At 36.3% G+C, this 9,949-nt stretch overlaps 1 pseudogene; it reads right to left on the bottom strand.

Moving 5' to 3' along the window:
- Nucleotides 1-261: 261 nt before the first annotated feature.
- On the bottom strand, nt 262-6,528 carry LOC113294459 (annotated as a pseudogene).
- Between the last annotated feature and the right edge of the window lie 3,421 nt (nt 6,529-9,949).

The following is a 9,949-nucleotide window of genomic DNA, read 5'->3' as shown; positions in this document are numbered from 1 at the left end:
CAGCATTAATAATTTTTTATTAGGGGCTCATAAGTTCAAGTGGTTGCTATTAAGAGGGCTCTTCCATGGCTGTTACAGGTATCTCTAGAAATTAAGTATTTATGGAATTTGTGATTCACAATGGTTATAAGAAGGCTAACTTCAACACATGTGTTCTTCACTCAGTAGTGCAGCAATGTATTCGCTTGTTCAGAAATGTGCTGCACTACTCGGCTCGAAAAAAGTAGACAGTTTACAATAGCAAAAATGGAGATGATATACTCAATTTTGCTCATCGTTCTCAAGACTCCCGCCATAGTAAGCTGCTGGTGCTCCCGCAGACAGAGGGACTGGAGCTGCTGCTGCAGACGCCACTGATTGTGAATAAGGTTGCTGCCAAAAAGAAGAGAAAAAAACCCACAAATCATTTACCTTCAATTCCCAAAAAATAGTTAAATTCTCAAAACTAAAGGCAAATCAAAATAAAGGCAATTTGAAACCAATCCTAATCTATTGTTAACAGTTTTAAAGAAAAAGAATAAGGCCCTACTTCTACTCCAGTATAACCAGACCCAGAAAAAGGCATTCGAAAACGATTAAGAGACATGGGGAACCATGGATTTGGGAGCACAATTGAAAGCAACCGCAACAGGTTTCAGAAATTAGAGATGAAGTTACCATATGTCAACAACGTTACTAACAGCTAGCAACAAAGTTTGTCAAATAGTCGATAGACGATCAAAGATAGAACATGCAATTCATTGATGTCAAAAACCCTAAACCCATTAGAGGGAACAAAAGGTCGTCAGAAACCAACACTTTATGTCTTTTAAGCATGTATACCAATTACCAGCTGATATTTTAGCAAAACATTCTTCTAAAACATTTAGCATCGTAATTAAAAAAATAACTTGTTTCATACTAACGAACGCTCCTGCACATTCACTTTATGTAAGAGCCCAGCATAAAGAGCATTTTTGCACTTTCACTCACCAGGTACAGAAAAAACGGGAATACTGAACAAACAGCATACGCAATATTTATGACTGCTCTTTCCCTTTTTCAGTGGCAATAGCCTGTTCAAACGATGATGAAGCCTCTTCAATATTACCCTGTAAAACCCGAAGGCAGGGCATAAATTTAATAAATATGATGCCGAGACTAATGGAATCTACTAAAAAGGCTGTAAGAAATCTTACTAGTCGATGTTCCATGTTGGCATGCTTAATATTTGCAGCACGAGCTTCCTGAATATCCCCTCTCCGTTCTCTGAATCTAGCCACGAAAAGATGAATTTCTGGATGTTGCTGTTGAATATGCATGACACTAATGAGAGATTAAAAAAATGCTACTATGTAACTTTTGCAAGAATATCAATATTGATGTGCATTTGACTTCAGAAATGGAACTGTAAAACTCATACAGAGCAACCTAAATTCAAAGTCATATTGACTTCATCTACAACAAGGATACAGCTCTTTTCTGAATTTTTGTTGTGTTGACACCAACACAACAAAAATGTAACCTGTCCTGTGTACATTTGAAGTGCTGGGCATAAGATGGAGATAGATACTAGTAGTTTTTTCCAACTAAATGCCTAGTAAAAGAATACTAGGTCCGGAGTTCAGTACAAAATATATGCATGTACGTAAACGTTCTCATTTAAGCTTTCTTCCAACTGATACCATGTATCAGTGTCCAACAGGGGCACATGTATCCTAGATTCCTAGTCAGATAAGGGAATACAGGATGCTGAAGAAGAATTAAAAATTGTGTATATTTCCTTTTTCTCTCCAACTATTGGTACAAAATGAAACAACGAATACTGGATAAAGACAACTCTAGAAAAGTGGAACAGAAGTGTGGCATACCTTGACAAAGACTTGAGTAGCACGACCAAGAGCATTAATTGCAAATCCATTCTTCCTTTAACTTCCATGCTTAAAACATACCGTATCCAGAACTCAGGATAGTTGGCGCATGCAATTAGGCATAGTTCATATAAATTGACAACCTATATAGCAATGCACAGCGTCACATTCTAATTCAATATGTACAACAATAGAAACTAATATAAAACAACGAGAGTAGGCCCTCCAAATACGAGAGGGACCCTCCTTTCTTAGTTGAGATGGATGATTACCGAGATAAAAATACCAGCAGGTACGAGATTCGAATTTTAAAAGGATAATATCTGTTGTACAACAATGTATCATTAACCTTAAATATCCACTGACAAATGAGAGGTTGAAGTACATAGCCTAACAGAAATCAAATGGTGGGACCCATGCTTTGGCATCAGTAGGTCATTTACCCTTTTTACAAGTTGCTTCAAGTTATGGACAATAAGTGATATAATGCAGCAATATGACTTAGCTGCAACTCAACACACAGTTCACAAGATAGAAGAACTAAAATCTTAAACCAACTGAAGATGTGATTGTCGCGGGGCTGCTAAATGTAATCGATCATACCTTGTTAAAGTCATCTTGTCCTTCTATAAAATCAAGATAGTTATGTCAATTTTGAAGCTCCGAGCTTTTGATGGAGTACACATGGAAGTAAGGCCTCCTAATAGCTGTTTCAAAACCAACGATCTTGGTACCGAACTCTTTAGCTTTCTTATACATCTCTTCCCTGATGGCGACATACTTCTCCAACTCCTTTGCTTCTATTAAGCAAGCACAGAGAGGTTTAGGAGAATTTTCTGGATCATCAGGGTGAAACTCCCATTCAACGCCCTGGCCACTAGCTTCAGCGGCAGAAGCTTCCTCAGTGGTCCTAATTTCTGATAAAGGCCTACTTTCAGCCACCTCCTTGAAGCTGAGGACAATAGAATAAGGCAAAAAAAGAGATTCAGCAAACAAAAAGCATCACGTATAAAACAGAACACATGAGTATTACTAGCTCCAGGTAATTGATCAAAGACTTAAGATGAGAGTGATTCAGCTTCTGTCAAAAAATTCAGTAGCTTTCACTATTTCGTGATTGTACTTTTTTCAATTCCAAGTTGTTCAAACTCTATACCAAACAATAAAAAGATGATAAATGTAGATTATCAAGGGTGGATTGCATATGACACCAATACGCTAACATCATGCGCAAAGGGCAAGAGCGTGGTGCCGACCAGGCCCAAACATTATCAATATAAAAAAATTAAAAAGAGAGAGAGAGAGAGAGAGAGAGAGAGAGAGAATGCAGAAACAGTAGTGAAGCAATACCAGACCCAGTAAGAGCTCAAAATAACATAATATGCCAAATTGCCAATATATCAAGCAACAAGTAGGTACTATAAACAACACTAAAAAGGTTAAAAATTAATCCAACACCGCATGCGTCAAATAATTTCAAAATATGCTACATCTTGCAACTGAATAAGTTGTGTAACGCAGAATTACCTGGTGAAATAGCGATCAAGTTGTTGATTAGGACTTTCCAGCACTTTCGTGTAAATCGTAGCAAGGCGACCATACTCCTGCTGCGAGTCTTCGTACTCGATGAATTTATCCCAAAGAGGATATGACAGATAATCAGTCCCGACATAAGCCAAACCCCTTTCAAACAACCTGAAAAACCACACAAACATGGAGCCTTATCACTACAAAACACAGTTCACCAGTAATAATAATGCAACCATGAGAGCTAATCACCATGAGAGCTAATCAGAGTGTGCTGAAAGAACAAGAAAATTCCCATAAAGGGCCTATGACAACCTGCTGCATTTACCTACCTGGAAACAAAAACCAAGCAGAGATAGGCCATCTTAACCCCTAACTAGATATGATCTTACAAGCAGCATTTTGTATATCGATGCACGCACGACAGTGTGTAACGTGCCATGTTTAAAGAGAGCAGTAACAGACTGAGAACTATATGACTATTATAGACGCCTTTGGAGAAAAATAAAGGGAATTCTCAAAATGAGCTTAAAGTACTGTAATAGAAATCCTATAACTATCAAACCTATTAAATAGCCTTGGGACAGGGTTTGCAATTAGAAAATCACTATTCTAAAATGCATCCCCGTCAAACCTTCCACCAAAAATCAGAGGTAGCACTGCTTCAGGCACACCGAAATAAGATTACATTGAAACAGAAAATCAGCAAATTCACATCTCAGTGAAAAAATCATGTGTACATGACTTCAATCTCCAACAACTATATGTCAACCAAGAAGAAATAAGTCAATACCTTCTAACAGTTTCAGGATCTTCATTCTTCAACGACATGGAAAACACACAATAATGCAACCAAATGTCCACAGAGTAAGTCACGGATACAACTGCCCGCTCATACACCTCTAGGACTTTGTCAACAGAGGCCAGGCGTGCTTCATGGTCTGCGTACTTCTTCCAGTAACCATAACACAACGGGAATTCTGCTAAATAGGCATCATAAACCTTCTCGATTTTTGATATATTGCCCTGCCAACAGGAAGATATGAGTTAATTAATCCAGAAGAATAAATACCTGAATGGAGAGGTGACCATCAAGCAATTAGAAAAAGAAGGAAAAAAAAAGACTATCAAGCAATTCCTCCCAGTCATAAAATAACCCAGTTAACCTTGCAAGTGAATGAGAAGATCTTAGTTATGTATCTAGGTTAGCTATGTACGAATTAGCAGAAAAACGTTTTTGTATCTAGGCTAGCCATGTACGAGCCATTTCAGAGCAGGTAATTTACAACAGGCGTATTAAGTAACTGAAAATAAGGCTCCAGATAACGGTCATAACGGCATAAAAACACAGAGGTGGAGCTAAGTCAGGGGCCTTCAATGGAAGGATGCTGAAATCTGAGACCAAATCTCTGACCACTGTAACGAATTCCAGACGCTACGGAATTAATTGTTGGAATTTCTAGAGTCTGGACGAACAATAAACATACCTCTGCCTCCTTCTCCGTCTCTTTAATTAGTGCTGTCCAAGCATTGAAGTCTAATGAGTTGGACTTGACTATGCTCCACAGTCGCTCTTCTGCAGTAGAAACTGCTGAAATGTTAGACATAATAAATAGTTAACCCACAGTATCCTCACTGTAATGACATGACTTTCAAATCATTTTCCTCAGTTTAACGCCTGATGCGTGAAAGTCATGTTGTCCCATTTCATGTCATACAAGTTTTGCAAAACCTTACTGATCAACTGCCAACATAATATACTTGCATGGAGCTAAGGGCCAACAAAGGATTATTTAAGGAACAGAAATCTCATATAGCCTCCGACGGTTGCTCACCATCCATATCGTGATTAGTTGTAGCATTGCGTTTCATAGTAGAATCATAAACTCCAGCTTGCAAGTTTTCTTGGCTAACATTATTGTGGCTAATATGTTTTTTTTTGAAGCAAGTGGCTAATATGTATACCTGTTGTTTTACCGCCATCTTCGGCTGAGGTAATAGGTGCTTCTTGCATAATCATACTGGGATCCACGCTGTCTGTAGCTTGATCACCTACATTCTCATCCTTTAAGATGACATTTGAGGTCACATGCTTGTAATCACCAGACGGGTACTCCATATTAGCAGACCCCAGTGTAACTAGAGTTTCACTGTCTCCCATTACTGTAGTGAGAGATAACTGATGAAACTGCAATCACACAATCCAAAAAATGAACAAGTAAATAACACACGATACACAGAAATACTGTAGACATTACAAAGGACAAATAACAGCGATAAATGGATGGATATAATGAATCCAATGACTTGATTTCCCAATTAAGCGACCAAATTAGCCGCAGACGAATTAAATCTTGTAAGATGCTTACTGAGAACTGTATTTTCTGAGTGATTAACTAAACCCTAAAACTACTACACAACATTAGAATAATTGAGAAGAGGACGTACCAAAAGAAGCAAAATGAAGATTAGAGGAAGAGAACAGGAGATGTTATAGACATCCTTCATTGGCAATGGACCAATCCTCTCTGTTATAATTCTGGTGGAGATTTTCTTCTAGTTTCTTGCAATGCTCGTCCTTCCAGCTGATAATCAATGAAAAATAACCAATAATTAATACTACAAGTTGATCACTGTCACAATTAAATAAAGAATTAAAAATGTAATTTAGAAATTAAATATATACCTCAATCATCTCACTACTTCTGTAATCTTAAATTATCCCAGCTAGTTGATCACCGTCACAATTAACAGTCAAATTGCCGAGATAAAGCTTAAACTGATGCACCTTCATTGCTATTACTACTGGCTTCTTCTTCTCCCAGTACTTGATCACCACCACTGGGATCGGCCACTTCAACTATTCTATCTATCTTCTTGACTATCCTCATTTGTTTTTCCGTCCTCGATCTCTTCAGCTGGTGTCTGGTGATGATGTTCCTGACGCTAATTACAAAATTAGGTATTGTTTTTGTTGATGAAGCCACAGGACATGTATGGGTAGTAATGGTAGATGCATGATCCTAGGGCTGCTCCATTACCACCCTAGGGTGTTCTTGCTAGGGCGGTAACGGAGATGGTGGTTTATTCTGTTATTGAAGTAATTGGGGTTCACTTTTTTCTGTACGAAGAGAGAGAGAGGGGGAGGGAGGAGTAAAACGTGTACCGAGGAGGAAGATAACCTAGAGGCTAGGAAAAATACTCCCCCGTACGGGGAACTTTGAATTTTGGTTGTACCACTAGATAGGCGGATTATTATTTTTTAAGTGAATATTTTCATACATGGTACGTAGATAATTGGGTTATTAATAGGAGAAGGAGTAAAACATGAAAAAACATAAAAAAATTATAAATCCAATGTGTTTTTCTTAATCTAAGAGAATTTTCTCTCACCGCCTATATATGTGGTACGGAGGGAATAGTAAAAAGAAAAAAAAAACACAGATTTATTGAAGATTAAAGGCTGTTACATAAGGTAAAATTGTTCCTGATCTATCCTAGGATTGCAAATCCTCGGATAAATAATCAATGGAGAAGGAAATCATTTTTGTTTTTCCAAGCCTCCTTAGCTATTTTATCTACTAATTAGATATTTAAACACGTTACAATACATACATCATATATAAGCTTTCCTAGGGATTTTCAAATTAGGATTTAAGTCTTCATCAGATAAGTAACCAAATTCTGACAGTTTAATCGTAGACTACAATTGCTCAATCCCAAATCCTTAATCCAATTGAGAGCGTCAGAACACGCTTTTGATTCGGCATTTAGGGGGTTTGCTGCCCAGCTTGGTCCTGCTTTGATGTGTCTTCTTCAACCTGTGATATCCATAATATAAATCGCAAATCCCATGATATATTTAGCTTCAAGAAAATCCAGTATGGATTTTGAGTATTTTCATAGCAAAGTCTAGTAGGTTTAAGGAATTTTGGGTAGTAGGACTAACATTGTGACGTGCCTAGTAGGTGTATCCCTATAATTGTAAAGATGATATAAATTTATGATATTAATGAGATCCCTAGGATTAGGACTAATATTTTCAAAAACAACTTTATTTTGCATTTCCATATGTACCGGATGATGCAAGTTATTTTAAGCCAAAACTCCTTAAGTATATTATCATTCATCCAGAAAGTAAATAATTTTTGAATATCATTGTTATGATTATAGTTTAAAATAAAACCAAAAGACGTTGCAAACCAAACTGATTAGTAAAATTCCAATCTATAAACAAGTGAGTTTCATCCTTAGGGATGTCAGAATTACATAGTTTACAATAGGGATCAACACTCTTATTATATAGACTCATTCGTTTTCCAAGAGGCAGAAAACTCTGGACACCACTTTCCATTCTAACATATGTATCTTAGGTATATGATTGAGATTATGTATATTTTTCTAGAAACTAGTAACATTCTGACTATAAATATATCCAGAAATGTACTTGTAAACATACCTAGTAGTAAATTCTCTCGTAGGATTAAACTTCCATCTGATTTTATCTTTCTTTGCAATATTTAGAGTTATCGACATAATTTTGTGAACAACAGTTTGATCAATGTGTTTGTTTATAATTTCTAAGTTCTGGTTGCCAAAGTTGTCAATCAGTTGACAGACTAATTTGTGTTTGTCGTTAATTTTTGGGGCTAGAATAGAATCTTGCTTGGGTAACCAGAAGTCGGACTAAATCCTGATATTTTCACCACTGTTAATTTGCTAAGTGTTGTTTTTACTTATAATTTTCAAACCTTTCTTGATACTTCTCCATACCTATGACATGTTACTTTTTTTTATTTCATAATGAGATCATCATATAATAATCGAGAAATTGCAATAGAAAAGATAAAAGGGGGGTTTGTGATGATTTTGAAATCTTATCCACTAGGTAATTTATTATCCTTATGCATGAAGATAATAAATTTGGTCGTTATGGTTGGACTCTATTATGGATATCTGACCACATTCTCCATAGAGCCCTCTTATCTCTTCCTTCTCCGAGCTCGGGTTATGGAAGAAGGAACCGAGAAGGAGGTATCAGCAACAACGGGTTTTATCACGGGACAGCTCATAATGTTCATATCCATCTATTATGCGCCTCTCCATCTAGCATTGGGTAGACCTCATACAATAACTATCATAGTTCTGTTTCATTTCTTCTGGAACAACCACAAAAATGTTTTTTTATTATGGATCTACTACCAAAAACTCAATGCGTAATCTCAGCATTCAATGTGTATTCCTGAATAATCTCATTTTTCAATTATTCAACCATTTCATTTTACCGAGTTCAACATTAGCCAGATTAGTCAACATTTATATGTTTCGATACAACAACAAGATGTTATTTGTAACAACTAGTTTTATTGGTTGGTTAATTCGTCACATTTTATTTTTGAAATGGGTTGGATTGGTATTATTCTGGATACGGAAAATAATTTTATTAGATCGAATAAGTACCTTGTGTCAGAATTGAGAAATTCTATTGCTCGAATCTTTAGTATTCTCTTATTTATCACCTGTGTCTACTATTTAGGCAGAATACCGTCGCCTATTATTACTAAGAAACTAAAAGAAACTGCCGAAACGGAAGAAAGGGGGGAAAGTGAGGGAGAAACAATTTCTGAAACAAAGGGGACTAAACGGGAAGAAGGATCCATCGAAGAAGACCCTTCCCCTTCCCTTTGTTCGTAAGAAAATTCGAAGTTAGAAATACTTAAACTTAAAGAAGATAAAGACCTCCTCTATCATAAATTTTTGTAAAATTAATATTAATAAAAAAAAATGAATAGAAGAATAGATAAGAAGATATTCTTCCGCCCCCTACATTTTTGATCCCCTCTCCTAAAAATAAACTTGTAATACCGACTTCATTTGTAATTCCATCAATTACTCGTCTATCAAAAAAATGAGTGAAGCAAACCAGTCTTCTTATACCGGTATTTAAGGTTGCTGCATAAAAACTATCCATGTAACCACGATTAGTATTATAATAATATTTAAGTTTTAAAATTTTAACTCATAGAAAATCCTCATTATTAATCGTTCTATGTGCCAATTTGGTAAGAAAGGTATGGTTTTGATTACGAGTGTCACGGATTCCCAGCTGGGAAAATCGGATGGAGGGAGAAATACAAAGAAGTCAGAGTCAAACAGTTTGTGCAGCTAAGAACATTGGATATTCTCTCTCTTCTCTGCAAAATAAACTGAGTTAACCCAGTTTTTCGAAAATTTCAATTCATTCCTTTCTTAATGCTATAGTGAAATCTCTCTAATGTCTTTACTTTAATATGCTTATGTTTCCCCACCCCTTTCTATTTTAAGTCTGATTCGAAAAGTTTTACATTTTTCACATTTGATAATGTCTAACTAAATCCATTTCTCCTCTTTGTGTTTACAGATTGCTTTGTCCAAATATGACGTTTGACGGGTATCCAGTGTTGACTAATGCGTTTGTTGTTGTTGTATTATCGCTTGTTCAATTAAAATTTTCTTCTGTGATCATCATTGTTGTCGGTTTCTTCATAGGAGAAGATTGGTTTTTCACCGACCCAACTAGGAATTAATAAACC

The sequence above is a fragment of the Papaver somniferum genome, chromosome 7 (genome assembly GCF_003573695.1).
Source record: "Papaver somniferum cultivar HN1 chromosome 7, ASM357369v1, whole genome shotgun sequence".
NCBI lineage: Eukaryota > Viridiplantae > Streptophyta > Magnoliopsida > Ranunculales > Papaveraceae > Papaver > Papaver somniferum.
Note: the sequence above shows the minus strand (reverse complement) of the source record. Positions and strands in the feature narration are given on the sequence as shown.